This window comes from Megascapheus bottae, chromosome 12 (assembly GCF_031878675.1).
Source record: "Megascapheus bottae isolate mThoBot1 chromosome 12, mThoBot2.hap1, whole genome shotgun sequence".
Taxonomy (NCBI): Eukaryota; Metazoa; Chordata; class Mammalia; order Rodentia; family Geomyidae; genus Megascapheus; species Megascapheus bottae.
In genome coordinates this window covers 30,408,988-30,418,547 of record NC_143520.1, presented here as the reverse complement: position 1 = coordinate 30,418,547, position 9,560 = coordinate 30,408,988, and the positions used below count along the sequence as shown (strand labels likewise).

Sequence of the window (9,560 nt, the reverse complement as noted above, 5' to 3'; positions counted from 1 at the left end):
TAATTCCCACAAACCCTCAATGAGGGTATTTTGACCTGTTACCCTATTTTTAAAACTACATTAAACAAACAGGAATATCCCAGTCATATACCAGCAACAATTTTAGCCAGTAAAATAATTCTCTCTGGTCCAGTCCAATTCTTATTCTGTTAGTGATTGTTTGAAAATAAGAATCTGTAGAGCTTGACTTCATTTGGAATGATTTGACCTGGTAGAGAGGGATTTAACACAAAATGAGTGTAAGGCAGCTAGCAGAAAGTCATAGAAAAAAAATTCTAGAATATCTTAGCAGAAAAAGTCCTGATTGTTCCAACATTACACACATGATTGACATATGGATCAGAGTCAACAATATACTGGCAATAAGTGGATAACTATGGCAGTAGGAGGAGAATGCTGTTTCCTTACCCACAGCCTCAATAGCCTTTTAAGCTGTCTGTCTGGACTGGATATGCCAAAAGGCATTCCTGGTCCTTTGAACTCTCTTGTATTCCCAAAGAGGCAGTTACATCCATCATGGGACACCTAGTAAGCTCCAGAGTAGAAGCTCCTTCTTCTCATGCTTTCTGAAATTTCTGGTGGTACTTGAGCGACAGCAATCTAGATAACTGGGACATGCCTAGTGCCGGTGTTTTACAAAAGCTCTGTCCTAGGAGACAATTTTCATTCTAGAATTCTTGGCTGTCAGTGACACCATCATCCAACTTCCTTTTTTTATTCCTTTCAGCTGGAGCATTCCCATACAAAAACATTTGCCAAAGATACGTGTAAAGTAAAAGACTCCAAATAGTGAAGGAGGCCTATCACATAGGTTCACCTCTAAGAATGGGCCTTTCTTTCTGCTCAGGAGGATGGATAGAAGATACTCTCCCTCCACTAAGCATCAGGCTTCAGGACTTTCCAGGCCAGAGGAGCAAGGGGGAGAAGCCCTCCCGCTCCATGATTCTCCACACAGACTGGCTTCACAAGTCATTTTCCATCAAGAATTGAGCTTGTTTAAACAAATCAATGATGAACAGCTCTACTGCAGAGCACAGTAGGACCTTATCTAATGGTTATTCAGTAGATTAATTTACATAAAAATGTCTACACACTCAACTCTTAAGAAATGATGAAATAAAGCAGAAATAAAATAGCAACCTTGACTCATTTTATTTTCCATAATCTGTCTGGCTGGGGAAACAATAGCAAGTATATACATATATGATATATATTATATATCATATATGTGATATATATGGTATATGTATATGAATCATATATTTGATGATATATAAAATACATTACATATAATGCATCTATATATATATAGTCAGATAGTCACAGGAGCATGGAATTTAAGGAGGGTCAGGTAACTCAAAAAAGAAGAACTCTCTATCTTCTTTACCTTTAGCTTATTCATGTTTTTCCACTTTCTCCCTTGACTAACTGGCCATTTTTTTTCCTTATGAAGATAGTACATATTAGCTCCCCTTTGGCCTTCTTCCTCTAAGCATTGAGAGTCCCACTCGCTCATCATCCACAGCTCTCAAACCAGTACTTAAGGATGATTCTTTCTCCACAAGGTGATGTTGGGAAACAAGCCCGGAGGGAATCCACGAACTGGTGGGATAGAAGCAGTTAGAGAAACGGAGAGTAAAAGAAAGATGATTTTCACCTGAGAGTTTCTAGAGTGAAAAAACAACTTTGCATAGTCTCAATGTCTGATGCTAGTTGAAAGAGTGGAGTAGGTCAGTCCAGAAGAGAAGAGTAAAAGCAGAAAGGAGTAGGAGAATCTGAAGGCTAGCAAGAGAGCAAAGGGCATGTTGGCATAGTTGCAGGGTGAGAGCAGGATCTCCAGTTAGGATTAGAGGTTGTCTAAGGTGAAAAGCATAGTGACTAAGGGAACATATGGGCCACTGTATCCTACTATTTCTGCCACTTGAAGAGCGGGACTATGCCTTTGTTCACCTCTGCATTCCCAGCATCTGAATGAATAATGGCCACCGCAGAGTAGAGGTTCTGGTACCTGGCCCAACTTTCCAAATACAATCCCCAACTCCTGACAAGATAACCCTGAGAGTGGTTCAGGGGCCTCTATTTGACCCTGTTACCTAATTTCAGCTCTCTTCTTCTGGCAGGCCTTTCCATCACTGGCAACTCTAACTTGAGGAAAATCTTTCATTGTCATACACACTGAATGTGAGATTTGTCCCTGAAGCCATTCAAAACAATTCTCACCCTTTGTCTTTGCTTCATGGCAGTACCATGCAAGGATACAGGGTTGTAAGGCACCCCATGGACAACCTCTGAAGCTGACTAGCTCTTATAAGCTCCTTTTGCAGAGAAATTAACCTAGAATAATGCTGCTTTAGAAATCCTGGAAGAATCCTTATCTCCAACACTCTTCCTCAATGCTTACCCTTTACCCAGTATCAGATTCCTTTCCATCATCCATATCCGGTTTTCTAACCAAGGAGATTTCTCATGGTAGCAACACTAACCCCATCTCACCCCTTATCCCTGGAAACCTTCCCTGAGCCCCACCCTCAACTACAATTGGTTGCTTAGCTTATCTAACATCATCTGTAACTTGTCCTTTGTGATGCCATTCACAATTGAGTAAGCAAAGTGAAGTCAGTTAACATCTGTATCCTCTGCTAAAAGGTTAAGCTTCATGTCTGTCATAATCATCTTCATATACCTATCCAATGCCTGGCTCTATTAAGTACGTAAGAAATCAATCTACGTTTCTGAAAACTCTTTTTAAGAGACCCACTGTCAAGTTCAGAGTTCTACAGTGTATGACTTTCAATAATTGATATTATTGCTCCTGAGGCTGTGGGGACAAAGATCAGCTTGTAGCAAAAGGAGAGGTCAAGCAAATATCTGGATGGCAAAACCTACCTGTGGCATTGTGTGACCTAGACTCTGAATCAGTTTAACATCAGCATTTGCAATTTTTACCTGATCAGGTAATGCGCAATGCCTTTACTCCCCAAACCCTAAAATTGTTTTGTTTTTTCTCATTTTATATTCAGTAATATATTCACACATTATGTGGATAACCACACATAGCTCAAGCTTTCAAGGCATGCCTAACATTTCTATTTCTTTATGTTGTTCTAAACTCTCACCTAAAGTGTTTTCTGTGTCACTGGATTTATTTATTTACTTGCTTCCTTGGTGGTAGTGGGGCTTGAGCTCAGGGCCTTAGACTAGAACTCATACTAGAAGTTATTCTACTACTTGAACAATACTATCAAGTCCTTTTTGTTTTACTTATTTTTCAGATTGGATCTTCCTTTTATTGGAGTCAGACTTGGACTGTGATCCTCCTATTCCTTATACAGACCTGCCATTATAGGTATAGTCATCATGCTTGTTTTGTTGAGATAATATTCTAAAGTTTTTGCCTGGGCTGGCCTCAAACCATGATCCTTCTGGTCTCCATTTCCAGTATAATAGAATTATAGGGATAACTACCACTCTTAGTATGTCACCAGATTTAGTTCCTAGCAGTAAAACTCTAGATTGACTTTATTTATTATTTATAATCTGTATATAATCTGAAATCATAAAGTCTTCAAACATCTGTCCTGTTATTTTCCTCAGTAAATTACTAGGCATGCCTCTCATCACTGTTCTTTCTATGCTGTACTGTTTTATAATATCTAGTTTATAGGCCTTTTTTGTCCTCAACCTCAATTTTCTGTTTAAATAATTCTTATTTATATTGGTGAGTCTTGCCTTTTTTTAAAATCATATTTCTTTCCTTGTGTTTCTGTGTATACTTTGCCTTTTATTATTTTGTTTTCATGAACCATATTTGAGAAAACTCTTTGATTATCTCTGGAGCTAGACGACTCCTTTTCAAATTTCCTCTTTGCTTGCAAAATTAATGACCATTATTTTATTTTATTTATTTATTTATTTATTTATTTATTTTGCCAGTCCTGGGCTTGAGCTCAGGGCCTGAGCACTGTCCTTGGACTTTCTCAAGGCTAGAGCTCTACCACTGGAGCCTCAGCACCACTTCTGGCTTTGTTCTATGTATGTGGTACCGAGGAATCGAACCCGGGTCTTCATGCATGCTAGGCAAGCACTTTAACCACTAGGCCAAACTCCCAGCCCAAATGATCATTATTTTAAAAGACAAATTAAAAATGGTATCTGAGTCTGGGAATTCCTGAAATTCCTAACTCCAGTTTTCAAGGACAATGAAAAAACTATTGGATAGGAAAATGCTAAGGACAGATAGTGAGTTTGTTGTTTCTCTGTTTCTGTTTTATGTCCTAGGTGCCTGTGAAGTAAGAATGAAGACCCATTACATACCAGACAGAGATTTAAATATTTTCTTTCATTAACTTATACAGTGTAAGTCATAGGCCATGATACAATTCTCTATTAACTATTTAGGTCCTCCTTGAAGTATATTCAATATCCTTTAGAATCATAATGAATTACTTTTAAATCTCTCCAACCCTCTGTGTAGCAGTATTCCTTCTTATAAAGGTCATGCAGTTTTTTCCTAAGGCTCTTAGGCATCCTTTTCTAAGAACTTCAGAGATGTAGAGTTTAATTGTCTTCATCTTTCTTTTCTCTCTCATCTTCTAATCGTCAATAGTCTGGTAGCTTTTAATAGATTTTGTTCTCCTCAGATGAAATTTCCTGTGTCCAGATAAATTTTCCTATTCTTACAATAAACCAGGTATCTGAACATCTTTCTTCATCTTCTTTCACTTCACATCGAAGCAGAAGGTCATAACATAAGAATGTCCATCCACTAAGCCTGCAAAGATGCAAAGAGTTCATTTGATTTCTCACACCCAAGGATAAAAGTATCTCTTTCTGTTTAATCCTATAGGAAATGATATATGGGCATTAAGATAGCTAGAAGAAGGAAGGAAGAAAGAAGGAAGGGAGGAAAAACGGGAGGGAAGGTGAGAAGGAGAGAGAGGAAGGGGAGAAAAATAGAAAGAAAGCAAAGAACCACCTCACACCACTCTAGTAATCACTTCATTTTTAATAATTACCTCCTTCAAGAGACAAAATAATAAAAATCTAGAGCCTCATTGACTGCCTCCCACCACATTCACACTCAGGGGTTACTAGAATTAAGGGGGAAACATCCATTTGTGGGATTCAAAGATGGGAAATGGTAACAGGTGACATGAGAGCCCTGCTTCTGTACTGCATGGATCATTCTCCACTGCCTTTCCTACTGAAGAGTAGAACCAATGCTATAACAAATGCATCCAACCAACATTTGTTACAAATGTACTGTCTTCCAGATTCTACTGACATGCTGAACACAAAGATGAATACCACCAGTGACTAGTCATTAGAAAACAAGCCTGAGATTAAAGAGTTTAGTTGATAAATAATTGTGTTAATATAAAATGGTTTTTTTTCTAAACTTTGAAAAACCTATTATAGAACCCAAGACATGGTAGCTTCCCCAATTTGTATTTTTTGAATGAGAAAGGACTAAAAGGAAAGATGAAGGGAGAGAATAAATGGGAATGATTCATTATTGTAAATAAAGAATGACTTTCTTTAGCATCTAGGCAAACGTTGCATACTGTATCGTAACAGTGATGTATAACCCTTGGAGGACTAAATGGTTATATTTAACTATTTCTAGATAGGTTTTGTGTTTATAGGTATTCATGTCTGTCAGAAAAACATCTCTACAAAACTCCTTGCTAATTTTTCTGTTTTAAAATCTCATTGACATAGTGGGGCCTTATCTACCATCTGCTAATATATCCAGGGGTCATTTCTTGTTGGATACCCTCAGTCTCTCCTAAATCTCAACATCACCATCACCTGAAAACCACAGCACTTAGGGTGGAGTCTAAGGCCTACTATGGCTGACAGATTTTCCTGTGAGGGAGTAACTAGATATGTCTTAAGCCTCATTTTTTGCCTATATAAGGTATAGTTATAAGGTATAGCTCTTTTTTATAGTTTCTTTTTAATCACCTAATAGTCCTTAGAGCCAAACAAAAAGATGCTCTCACTTTTCTCTATGTCTTTGCACAGACTGTTTTCTATGTTTCTTAGATGTCATCCATTGCACCTTGAGGATTCACCTCAAGCTTCTCTCTCACTCAGTCAGCTTTTCTAGCCAAGCCCAGGCTGACTAGAATGCTTTCTTTTAGGCCCCCAAAGCATCCTGCACACATAGTGTGCTGAAATTAGCAGCTTTTAAAAATATATATCTCATCAATTACACCAGCTGCTTGAGGGCGGGGGCTGTGCCTTATTCTTCACTGTGCCTCTAATGTTGATCCCAGCAGCTGGAGCCCAACAGATGTGTGTGAGGGTGCATGTGTGAGTGTGCGTGTATGTGCATGTACATGTGTGTCCTCACACACATATAAAGTGTGGGAAGGCAATGGAAAAGAAACATGAAAGAAAATAAAAAGCATCTGGTTCTGGAATCTTTACCTCCCAGAGGAATCTGGCAGGTAGGCAAGAAATTGCCTATGTTAGCTGAGTTCTCTCTCTAAAGCCTGGAGAAAAGCCAGAGTAACAGAATATTCTAGAGCTTAGAGAAATGGTTTTTCCCCCTAAGGGAAAAAAAATGGTATTTTTAAAAGGCTTACACTGTTGGAGAGTTAAAGAGGTGGAAGAACAAAATGATAGCAGGTCAAACATTACTGGGTTTTTAGAGGTATTTGGTGAAACATTTTGGGACTCTGTCTATGTTTGAGGAATAGAGTTGGAAGATATACAGAAGATCAACAGAGTCCACAGGAGTCATCATTGAGGCATAAAAACAAAGTCTGCTTTGTGAGCCTCCAGCTCACTTCTGGTTGCATGTTTTTCCCTTCTTACCCTGCAAGTTGGATTGACTTGACAGGTCAAGTCTCTGCCTTGGGTATCCTAGGGTCATGGATGCAATATCTTGAGTTTCACTGATTAAGAAAGTATTCTCTTTGTCACCATCTTTCTGATCCCCCCACCTTTTCTCCTCAGACAACAAGCAATCATATTTAGGATCAGTCCTCAGGGAATCTGCTGTTTGAAGGGAGTGAAAGCCAGTTCCCAATGGCTCACGCCTGTAAATCCTAGCTACACAGGAGACTGAGATCTGAGGATCAAGGTTCAAAGTCAGCTCTGGCATGAAATTCCGCAACACTGATCTCCATTCAACCACCAGAAAACTGGAAGAGGTATTATGTCTCAAGGTGGTAGAGGACTAACCTTGAGCTGGAGAGTTCAGGGATAGCACCCAGGCTCAGAGCACTATGACCAACCAGGTGTGTGTGTAGGGGGGAGGATAGGGGGAAGAAGGGAGTGAGAATGTTTGCTCAGCCCTTTTCAGATGCAATATACATCTAACTATATCTTTAAGTGCCTGCTGGTGGACACACAGATACAATCATTTTTATCATGATGTTATTTAAATGATAAATGATGAATGGTCCTGAGTTTCCTTAGCAAGGGAAGATTCAAGTTTTAGATAACTCTAAAAACCAAATTCCATTTATTCTAATACACTGCTTAGAATTACATATCCTTATATGGAATGTCTCGTTCCCAGTTAAAATCTTCACTTTAATTGGACCTTTAGTTTTTTATCCCCCAAAGTGCCCACCAAGGCTATTGACTTTCAACCATTAGCTCCTTGCAGCTCTCCTTGCAGTCATATCAATTTGGGTACTATCTGCATCTTCTAAAATTGTCCTAACAAAATGCTGTGCTAAGAGTTTTGGAGAATTATATGGGAGTTCAAAATGAAGTAAAATAGATCTCCTCATCTCTTTTCAAAGCTGCCTTTGTATTTATAATTTCATCAGGAAGGAAAAATTTATAGAAAGATAATGACACCATTTATTCTCAAAAGCAGGTTTATACCTGTGACTACATATGAGTTAAGGTTAGTTTAAACACTGTAATCTCTTTCATGCATTTTTAAAATTTTAATTTATATTTAAAATATTTAGATGGCTTCTTTGTGCCCATGAATAAATAATCCTATGTATGGGTTTTTTGCCTACTTAGCAAAGAATAACTGATCTATATTTTAATTCTTTCTCATAGCTTTCTCAGCTGGAGAGAAAATGTGGGATCTGTCTTCTGTGTCCACTTGTTTCCTACTCCTATTAGATATGGGAAGAAACAAAAGAGTGATCTTTCTGGAAGGGGATGGGAGCCTGACACTGTACAGTCTCAGAAAGGATCCTGAAGAATGATGTCCTAGGGGAGGCTCCCCAAGAAGGATTACATCAACTTGATGTAGACCTAGGGTCTACAACTGCCATAGACATTCTTCCAGACTGGGTGGGCAGAAAGTGTGCTAGAGTCTACTGTGCCTTGTTATGTCTGCATCCTCAGAATTAACATGAAGAAAGAGTGAGATATAGCAAGAGGTGTTAATTTGAGACCTGGCACGGGCATAGAATGATTGAGAAAAGCAGTCAGAGTTCAGTGTCCAAGCCAGATTTATTTTTACACTTGATTATCTTAGTTATCAACACCAGAAGCCCTGGTCAGTCTTCCCTATTAAAAACACTGAGTTTTCAAGATCAGCAAGGAAAAATAATATGTTGCCTCATGCGTATATTAAAGGGGCACTATTTTATAACTACCCAAATGAAGAAATCTATTGACAATTCATATATTTGAGGAACCTAAATTTATCATAAGTGTTTATGAGTATAGGTCCCACGATGCTCAGAATTTTCACCTTACAGAATGATCCTCTAACCTAACATTCAAGAAATAATTTTTTTGAGAGTTCTGTCCCTGGCACAGAGTGAGCATCCCTCCTGGGAGTGTCTTTGTGAGAAGTTTGTGGGAGTGATAATAAAGCTTAAGGAAGATTAGAAAATCAATTCTCCACTCAATACTATTTTTTTTTATAAAACTAAACCTCTATTAAAGCAGTTATGGCTAATTATATCAAAGAACCCTTTATTTAAGAAAATAATACATAATTAGATCAGCAAAGAAAAGAATATTTTAAATACTAGATAAATTTATTAGGCTCCTCACTAGTACTTCACTGGGTTAAACAGAAAGCAACAGTTGTTTATTTAGAGAAGGGTTTCTGTATAGGTTTGTCACACACACAAAAATAACCAGGCTGACAGAGTGGGAGAAAATCTTCACCAACCAAACAACGGACAAAGGCCTCATTTCTAAAATATATCAACAACTCAAAAAATTGAATCACTCCAAAACTAACCTCCAAAGTAACAACCATCCCATTAAAAGATGGGCCAAAGACTTAAAGAGAGTCTTCTCTGAAGAAGAAACAAAAATGGCCTATAGACACATGAAGAAATGCTCAACATCTCTGGTCATAAAAGAAATGCAAATCAAAACAACTCTAAGATTCCACCTCACTCCAGTTAGAATGGCCAGGATCAGGAAAACGAATAACAACAGATGCTGGAGGGGATGTGGCCAGGAGGGATCACTACTACACTGTTGGTGGGAGTGCAAACTCATTCAATCACTGTGGAAAGCAGTGTGGCAGTGCCTCAAAAGGCTAAACATAGAACTGCCCTATGACCCAGCAATTCCACTACTTGGCATTTACCCAACCATCCAGAAACAAGAAC

The 9,560-nt window shown here is 38.4% G+C and overlaps 1 long non-coding RNA gene across 1 annotated transcript; it reads left to right on the top strand.

Annotated features, from left to right (window-relative positions):
* The first annotated feature begins 2,633 nt into the window (after window positions 1-2,633).
* LOC150056397 (uncharacterized) lies at window positions 2,634-8,900 on the top strand. Its single transcript, XR_016537316.1, has 3 exons — window positions 2,634-2,707; window positions 6,967-7,250; window positions 8,035-8,900. It is a non-coding gene; the product is annotated as an uncharacterized LOC150056397 (long non-coding RNA).
* Window positions 8,901-9,560: the final 660 nt, after the last annotated feature.